Source organism: Cryptomeria japonica, chromosome 8 (genome assembly GCF_030272615.1).
Source record: "Cryptomeria japonica chromosome 8, Sugi_1.0, whole genome shotgun sequence".
Lineage (NCBI taxonomy): Eukaryota > Viridiplantae > Streptophyta > Pinopsida > Cupressales > Cupressaceae > Cryptomeria > Cryptomeria japonica.
The window spans coordinates 531,006,306-531,015,426 of record NC_081412.1 but is presented as its reverse complement, the minus strand read 5'-3'; positions in this window follow the sequence as shown (position 1 = coordinate 531,015,426).

The following is a 9,121-nucleotide window of genomic DNA, read 5'->3' as shown; positions in this document are numbered from 1 at the left end:
TAGGTGTTAGATGATTCGATTCACCTTGGAAGAGTAGATGAATTGAATCATATATCTATGGATAGATGAAACCAATCATCATGACTCTTCCAAGATCGATTCCATGTCAACAATTACGTCCCTACGTCTTCTCATAATCATTAGTTACGTTTTGATTCATACGACCTTTGGTGGCAATATAACTAACACGTCAAAGTGACGAGGTTGTATTGCAAGGTCGATAAGTGACTAATATGATTTATTAATTGTGAATGGCCGATAGGCCACTCAAATGACTAAGTCGGCCATGAATAATTTGATTGAAGCTATATTTCAACATATAACATGTGGACAAATGGATCCAATGGTGGTGCACTAAAAATATCATGTAAATGCTTATCCCTAAAAAGTACTTCTACAATTCAAAACGTAATCAATCATGTGATGTTACATCAGCTCACAAGTAAACATGACTTAGTGCACACCTATCCGTTTTATCATAATTTGGGACCATTTTGGACACCTTCACAAAAATGCATGCTGATGTGATATCATATTTGACCATATGGACATAGGAGACTTGACAAATTAACTGTTGTACAAAATTGAGAGTATTTTGTGAAGTTAAGGTGCACACATATAGGGCCCTCTCTCCCAACAAATAAATTTCAAATGAAGAGATTTTGAAATAATTATTAGTATCAAGAAACTAATTAATTATTTTAATAGATAATGAAGTATATGATTCTTATTTAAGAAATTGAATAGTATTCATTTAGGCACATTTTTTTGTATATTGCATTGAATTAAGTTGTTTAGAAAACTCTATTAGATAATGCGGTTGTATATTTTCTTTTAATGGTAGCTTTGTAGTTTGGATTATAAAAATTCTTATAATCTTAAAATAATAATATTGTTAAAAGGTAATATTTTGTGTTTATTAATGATAACTTTTTAGTTTGAGCTCTTTTTTAATTATTCTTAAAAGTTAAATTTTTTTATTATGGAATAAGGATAACCTAGATATATTATCAATTTATTAATTTTTTTCTTATAACTTTGATCAACCTATAATTTACTCTCTACGTAACTTAACTTCTTATTATAAATAGGCAAATGTTAGATTAAATAGTAAGACTTAGGGTAGGCATTACAAGCAGAGGTAAACAATAAGTATGATAATAATAGTCTATTAAAGGGATTTACTTTTAGGTTTTTATTCATACAAATGCAATGACTTATACTTCAAAGCTTCACCTTGGCCTATGTTACTATAGAATCTTTGCTTCATCCCATTTGTACAAATTGTTTTGTCCTTCAATTGTTGTATTATGTCATGCTAGAATCTCTCCCTTGATTTATGTAGTCTGTGGATAAGGGGCATGTGTGGCCATATAATTCCTTAAATGGGGACTTCTTTAAGGAGAGTGCTATGCGGTGTTGTATCAATACCCAACTAGATATAACCATTTCATCCATCTACTTTATCTATTGTCCTCAAGTACCCTTTTGAGAATTTATGTCTATTTGTTTGTTTGGGAATGCTAGGCAGTACTCAATTAAATACCACCCAATTGATCAAAATTGTTCATGCCAAAAATGTTATGGGACAATACAACCAATCACTAATGATTTATTTTGGGATCCCATGTAGTTTGAGTACACATTGTTAATAAGTTTGTCAACCTTAGGTCCATTGAGCCCAACTTTTGTCATAAGAATGAAATGAGCATACTTGGTCAACCAATATATGTCATTCATCTTAATGTTCAAATTTCGGTACACTCAAGATAAAGTCCAATTGATGCAAGTTCTCGCTTTGTTTAATATCAACATTTTGTTGATGACTTTTTTTAACATTTTACTCCAAATTTCACAAAATCCTCCATGTTCTACTAGGAGAAATTTAAAGTAATATTTATAAATTTTATGGAAACTTGTATGGCCTATAAGTGGGGACTCATGGCAAGTATAAGTGTCATTTGACTAAATTGTATCCATTTCTAAAGTATATGTGATCTTAGAAGAGAATGTTGTTATTATGAAATGAACAAGCTTTTGCCTTGTACAATTTCTTTCCTTTGTTGGAGCATTATTGGGTCAAATAAACATGAAGATCTTGTACCCTAGTAGGTATTAATCATTAATCTCATTTAAATAATCTTGAAGATCTTGTAGCCATGAGATAAAGTAGGTTGACTAATGAAGGAAGTACTCATTAAGACCCTTAACATTCATTTAAATGAGCATATTGGATGAGGTATATAACTCAAGTGATAAACTTGAGTCAAAGAAAACCTCAAAAATAAACTTTGCTTAGTGACCAAGGTCTAATGAGGGGGTTCTAAACTCAATTCCATGTAATGGACAATTTGGAAGTGAGGATTTAATTAAATTCAATGCGAGTGATGAGATTTTAATTTTAGAATTAAATTAAGATCCTTGGGGCCCACTCTATCACATTATTGACTCCTTAACCTAAATAGATAGGCGACTCCTCTTTGCATGATAGTGCTTTTTTCACAACATTCACCTTCCCCCTCTTTTAAATGATTTTTAAAGTCATATGGCTACAAATGATCAATCCACTTTTGTTGATCCTCCACAAGTGCCTTGGGTTGTTAACAAGTGCTTAAAGTTGAGATGGTTTGTTTTAATAAATAATTTGCTTCCTAGCAAAAGTTAATGCTACTTAGCCCATGAAGAATGACGAACTAATCCTTGGTATATGTTGACATTTGCCTCTTTATCATTATTTATCTTGCTTTCAAATGAGATCGTGTAATCATCTTGGGAGAGTGTTGCACTTAGATTAGATCCATATGAATCGCATTCAATGATGAATGGCTTGGAAACATCACAGGATACTTAAGTTGGAGCATTGATAATAGATAGTTTGAGTTGATCAAAAGAATGTATAGAATCCTTTTTTGTGAGACCTATTAAAGGATGAGCTATTGAAAAAAATGTCTCACAAACCTCTAGACCTTGCTAAACCCAAAAATCCTCATGTGACTAATTACATATTGCACTAGTTGGCTTGGTGTACACCTCTTTGACATAAACAATATGACCTAGGTATTATAAAGATTACTTAGCAAATTCTCACTTAGAAGCTTTGGCATACAATTTTTGTTTAGCTGAAATGTCAAGTAAAATGCTTTAATGCTTTACATTAATGTTAAACAATGTCATTAAATTTCCATAATCCATGAGATTAACCTTCTTTTGAATCGAAAAACAAAACAAGGTTAATGGATTTTAAAGTTTATTTTAAACAAGGACATTATCAAAACATATAAAAACAAAATTACGAAGAAACTCATCGAATACCTTGTTCATGAATGCTTGAATTGTGGCATGAACATTACAAAGAAAAAAAAGTCATAACATGGAATTTATGGTGATTTGATTATTTTGGAATTTATCTTCTATTGGTCTTGTAGTTGGAATAGTATTTGTAGTATCTTGATCCAGTATATTTGAAAAATACTTTGATGTGTAACTCACCAATGATATTGTTTCTAATTAAATAGGTAAAACAATAGATGTTATGGGCCCCTAGAAACCCGAAACAATTGAAACGTCAACAAAAGTCAAACAAAAGCATAGAAGAGTGGGCTTTGGAAGTAACTAAAATCTATACACCAACAAAATCAATCTGCCAACACAAATATGGTTTTGAAGGGATCATAAAACTTGTGCGATGAGGTTGCAACAAGGTTGCCAAACAAAACATAATTGGAAGCCCACCTACGCAATCCCCTTGACTTGGGTGTGGGAAACACAAGTATATTTTAAAAGACCTATGTTCCTTCTTTGAACAATCTTTGATAAGACATCATCCTCCAAAGGCTAAGAACAAAGGGGAAAGAGGAATTGAATGTTGTATTGAAACCTCTAGAAGAGTAAGAACATAAGTTCAACACCCAGTTGTAGGAGGGCCAAAGGTGAATTGGCCATTATTAGGCCTTAAGAAGACAATCGATTAGGATAAATATTTGAAGTCTCAGCAACCCTAGGGTAAGTGGCGACCAAAGCCTCGACATTAAATGATCATGGAGGAAATTTATCCACCAAGTTGCTTCCACCTTCTTGTGACAAGAACAAGAGTATTTTGAAGCAAAGTGTTTTATAGAAAAAATTCTATTGCAATGGAATGAATGACCCCCGTAGTCAAGTGTGATTCCATGGTCTATCCTTAACATGCAAGACAATATCCTCAAGAAAATCCCAAGAGGTGTCAACGTCCATGAGAATGCGAGCATAGGTAGTGTGCTTCGAGTTTGATGGTGTTGCACCCTCTTGTAACAAGTGACCAAGAACATTGTCAATAGATTAAAACCATGAAACTTGCCAAAATTGGAGAGGGAGATTGGGCAGTCTAATTGAAATAGGCATAATATATAAGGATTCTATTAAAGCTTTGGAGTAAAACTATGATTTGAGTGAGGGGTACTGTTTTCCCCACATCCAGATCCACCCTCAAGCACTTTCTTCCTACCATCTTTTGATAGAAAGGATGTAATGAAAAATACCCTAGCACAGGGACATAGCTCAATCTTGCCCTTAGTAAAAAGACTCTAACCTCATGTCCCCATATGGCTCCTTAAGTCTATTTTATGCTTAAAAATAAGAAGTGAAAGTGTTCCCATGTAATGTTTTTGATTAAGAAAGCAACAAGAACTAGGGTGTTGACCCTTATTATAACAACCAAAAGATAGTAAAAGGGACCACAAAATAGGGGAGCAAACCTAGAAAAAACACAGTTGGACATGGCACCAGAGAACCTAGTCAGACCAGTAAACACCCAAAACCCCAATCAAGGAAGGGGAAAGACACCCGAGCCCTGACAATGTAATGTTTTAATCATGGGAAAAGGAAAATTTAGAATCTTTTCATACTTTGGTGAAGCAACTATTGCTTAATAATTGAAAATAGGTTGTAGAAAAAGGAGGGGCTAGAAATATGCAAAAACTAATTATTGGAAAAAAATGATAGGTGGCTTCACCATTTTTTCCTCTCCTTTTTATTTGCCTCCAAATTTTTTTATTTGCAAGAAACATTATTAAAAGTTTTAATTGAAAAATATCATTTAAGAGGGATGTTCAAAAGCAAGCAACAAATTTTATTATCCATGGGGCCACTAGCTCCACAAATTGTTACTCAAAAAGCAACCATTGCTAGCTAAAATAAGCTAAGCAGTCACATGGGAACTCGCCTTAAGATTTGAAAACATATTTATTCAGTTCCACAATGAACCTAGCAAAAAATGATTGAATCTACAAATGAGAGATCAATGCTTAAAACTCTTCATTATCCATTAATCAGATTGTTGATCTTAAGGCACACAATTATTTTTTGCAATAATTTTATTGAGTGCTTTATAATCTATTTAAATATGATCTAACCCATCCTTCTTCCTAGATATGATCGTTGATGTTGCATAAGGGATCAAATTATTTATGTTTTTGATCCCAATGTCTTGTTGCAAATGTGAAGTTGATGGTGTTTTAGTATGGTTGTCATTGATGTCAACATACTAATTCTATGTTTCAGTGATTAGTTTGTGCTCCACATTTCGGATATGTTGCAGTTGTAGTCATGAAACTTTGGTATGTGGTTGGATGTTGCCTTGGGATGTTATTCTTATGATTTGGCGCTCCGGAAGTTTTGCTCCAGAAGTGTATACAGTGATGATGATATTTGACACTGTTTGCAATGCTCCACATTTCTGGTTCTGATGATGATATCTTGGATTTATGTTCATGTTTTTATCTTTTTTATTTTAATTCGGGATGTGATAATGTGCTTCGGAGTCGTGGTTGTAGATATGTTCATTTTGGGTCTGGTTGACCTTGAATGTTCTATTTTGGCTCTGGTGATTGTGGTGTATGGATAATGTGTTGTTTTTGGTCGATGTAGTGCATTGTGGTGTGGTCCACTTCTCATTCCTTTCCACTGCAGGAATGTTTAGTGTAGACCTATTCCAAATTGGGTTCCGATAAATTCTTTGGCCGACTTCTATTTTAGAGATTAGTATAAATAAAGGATGATTGTAATGAAGAATTATAAAAGAAAGTGGATTGAAAAAGAACATGTCTCCTGTTGGTGCGAACTTGTGCGAGGTTGTGTTTGATTGTGGTAATGCGCTGATGTTGTATGGTACCGAAGATAGTGAGCTAAAGGTCTCTTTCGGCATTGCAACTTAGTGGTAGTAGTGGCAGATTTCTTCTTTTTATTTCTTCTTCCTCTAGGCAATGGGCCCACTTGCAGTCAGCATTCTGGCAATGAGCCACCCTTTGTAAAAATCACCTTAACCAGTGTCACCCTAATAGGTGTTTTATACTTGAGAACTAGCATTCTCCGCGGTTTTTCCCCTCTTGGGTTTTCCATGTCAAATTTGGTGTTTCATGTGTGTGCTCTCTTATGCTTATATCAGTAAATGGTTAAGTAATCAAAAATTAATTTACCGAATCTGTTTCTGTGGAATAAGTAAAATATTTTAATTGACAACTGATTCACCCCCCCGCCCCCCTCAGTTCTCCGGGATATTCAACATGTCTAATATCTCTTATATAAATTTCAATCTCTGACTTCTAAAAGTTACTATATTTAGAAGGGTGCACAATCCTTGGTAAGATCAAGCTAAATAATATGTTCTAACCCATTGTTTAGTGGTAATACATTTGGTAGGTCTTTGTGTTGGGATTAAGGTGTCTTAGGCTTCGAGTCCTAGTGTTGGTTATTTAATTATTTTATCGTAATGTTTTAATTTCTTATGTCTTATCAGTTTTATGGGACCTCTTGATGAGGTGGCATCCTATATGGGAGGTGATGACTATGACATGATATCTATTTTTTAGGAAATTGGTGCCCACGTTGGAGGGCCTATATTTATGGTGGTAGGTGTCATAAGTTTCTATTCTAGTACTTGACACATATGACAATTTACTATAACAACTTATGATAGTTGTAAGAGTTTGAATTAGCATTTTCTACGTGATAAGACTCAAGAGGAATTAATAGTTGTCTCTTGCATGTTGTAGGTGCCTTGCATGTGAAAAGGAATCTTTTTCTTGGGAAAGTATGGCTAGCATGTTGAGTTGACCATTTCTAATATAGTAGGGGTTGTTAGAACCAATACATGTTTATTCTTCAACGTTGAAATAATAGGATAAGCCTGATGCCTTGCATGTCATGTTGACTGATTTTGAGCACAAAAGGAAAGATTTGGATGCCTTGCATGCTGAGGATTGAGATATTTGATTTAGCAAGTTTGGACTTGTGTATGTTTTCCATTTTGTAGTTGCATGCATGTAGTGTTTGTGGAGATGACACATGGCAATCTTGGGTGCCCATATTGGTTGTTTATAGTGTTAGTGTATTATATGATGTAGGTTGTTGATTTTAGAGAGATCGTTATGTTGTCGAAATTGTTTGAGAATCTTGTTGTATTGTGAGATCTCCCAAAGAGCATTGGCTATGATATTGTATTGTAACTATTGTTGTTGCTGAATAATACAATTGAGTTGTGTGTTTTGGAGTGTGGTATTTTTTTGTAAGTTTTTTCCCTTGTAAATATTTTGTTATGGTGTTTGTGTTTATTGCACATATGTCACTTTGGTAAACAAAGTTGTGTGCAATTTCATAAAAGTTCTCAAAAGTCTTCTAGTGTTTTGAACCATATTGATGTAGATGTGTGTGGTCTTGTAAACATTCCTTTGTTATCTAGACCTATGTACTTTATGTATTTTATAGATAATTATTGTAGAAGAATATTTGTTTATTTCCTTGGGAGTAAAGTTGAAGTCTTTAGTCAATTTAAGGAGTTTAAATCTTTGGTTGAAAACAGATTGCTAGAAAGATTAAATATTTGAGGATTGATGACAGTGGTGAGTTTTATTTTGTAGAGTTTGACAGTTTCTATAAATAGCATAGGATTGAGAGACATAAGACAACTCCTTACACCCCTCAACAAGATGGAGTTGCAAAGAGGACGAACAAGACATTGTTGATGGAGAGGTGTAGGAGTATGTTGAGTGGTGCTAGCCTTGAATAAAATTTTTGGGATGAAGGTGTAGCAACTGTATGTTATATGATCAATAGACCTTATACATCAACTCTTATAGAGAAGACACCCATAGAGGCATGATTTGGTTAAAAAATCCTTCAATGAGGCATCTCAAAGTATTTGGTTGTGAGGCATATGCTCATGTGTCATATGAGAAGAGGTCTAAGTTGGAGAAAAAGGTGGTAAGAAGTATCTTCATTGGCTATGGTGTTAGTGTGAAAGGGTACAAGCTTTAGGATCTAGTGGCCAAGAAGGTTCTGTTTAATAATAGTGTAATTTTTAGAGAGATGAGACCTTTCACTATTGTATTGTAGCTAGAGAAAGAGGAGAAAAAGGAGGTAGTTCAAGTTCCACTTACTCCGAAGATTGATGAACTATATACTCATTTAAAACCAAATAATGAGGAAATCTCAAGAAGCTTTTGGAGTTTTGAAGAAAATGAACCTCAACCTCGACAATTAAGGATGTGTACTCGTGTTAAGTGACAACCTAAAAGGTTTAGTTATTCACTGTTGGATTCTAGTTATATTTTTGCTTTGATGGCTAACATTGATGAGCCTAGGACTATTAGAGAGGCTATGGGTATGGATGATATAGATTTCTAGATGAAAGCCATGGATGAATAAATGACTTATTTGAAGAAAAATAATACTTGGGATTTGGTATCTTTGTCTAAAATATGTAAACTTGTTGGTTGTAAATGGTTGTTCAAGAAAAAATAAAGTTTAGATGATAGTGTTGAGAATTATAATGCACGGTTGGTCATGAAGGGGCATTATCAGAAGGAGGGAATTGATTATGGTGAAATATTCTCTTGTATATCGAAGTTGACATCCATCCATTTTCAATTATCACTTGCAATAACCTAGAGATTGAGAAGATGGATGTGAAGACAACATTCCTTCATGGTGACTTTGAGGAAGAGATTTACATATCACAACTAGAGCATTTCATGGTTAAAAGTAAGGAACATCTCATATGTAAGTTGAATAAATATTTGTATGGTTTGAAACAATCTCCTAGGATGTGGTGCCAAACAATCTACACTATGTGTTGTCTTTGAGTTTT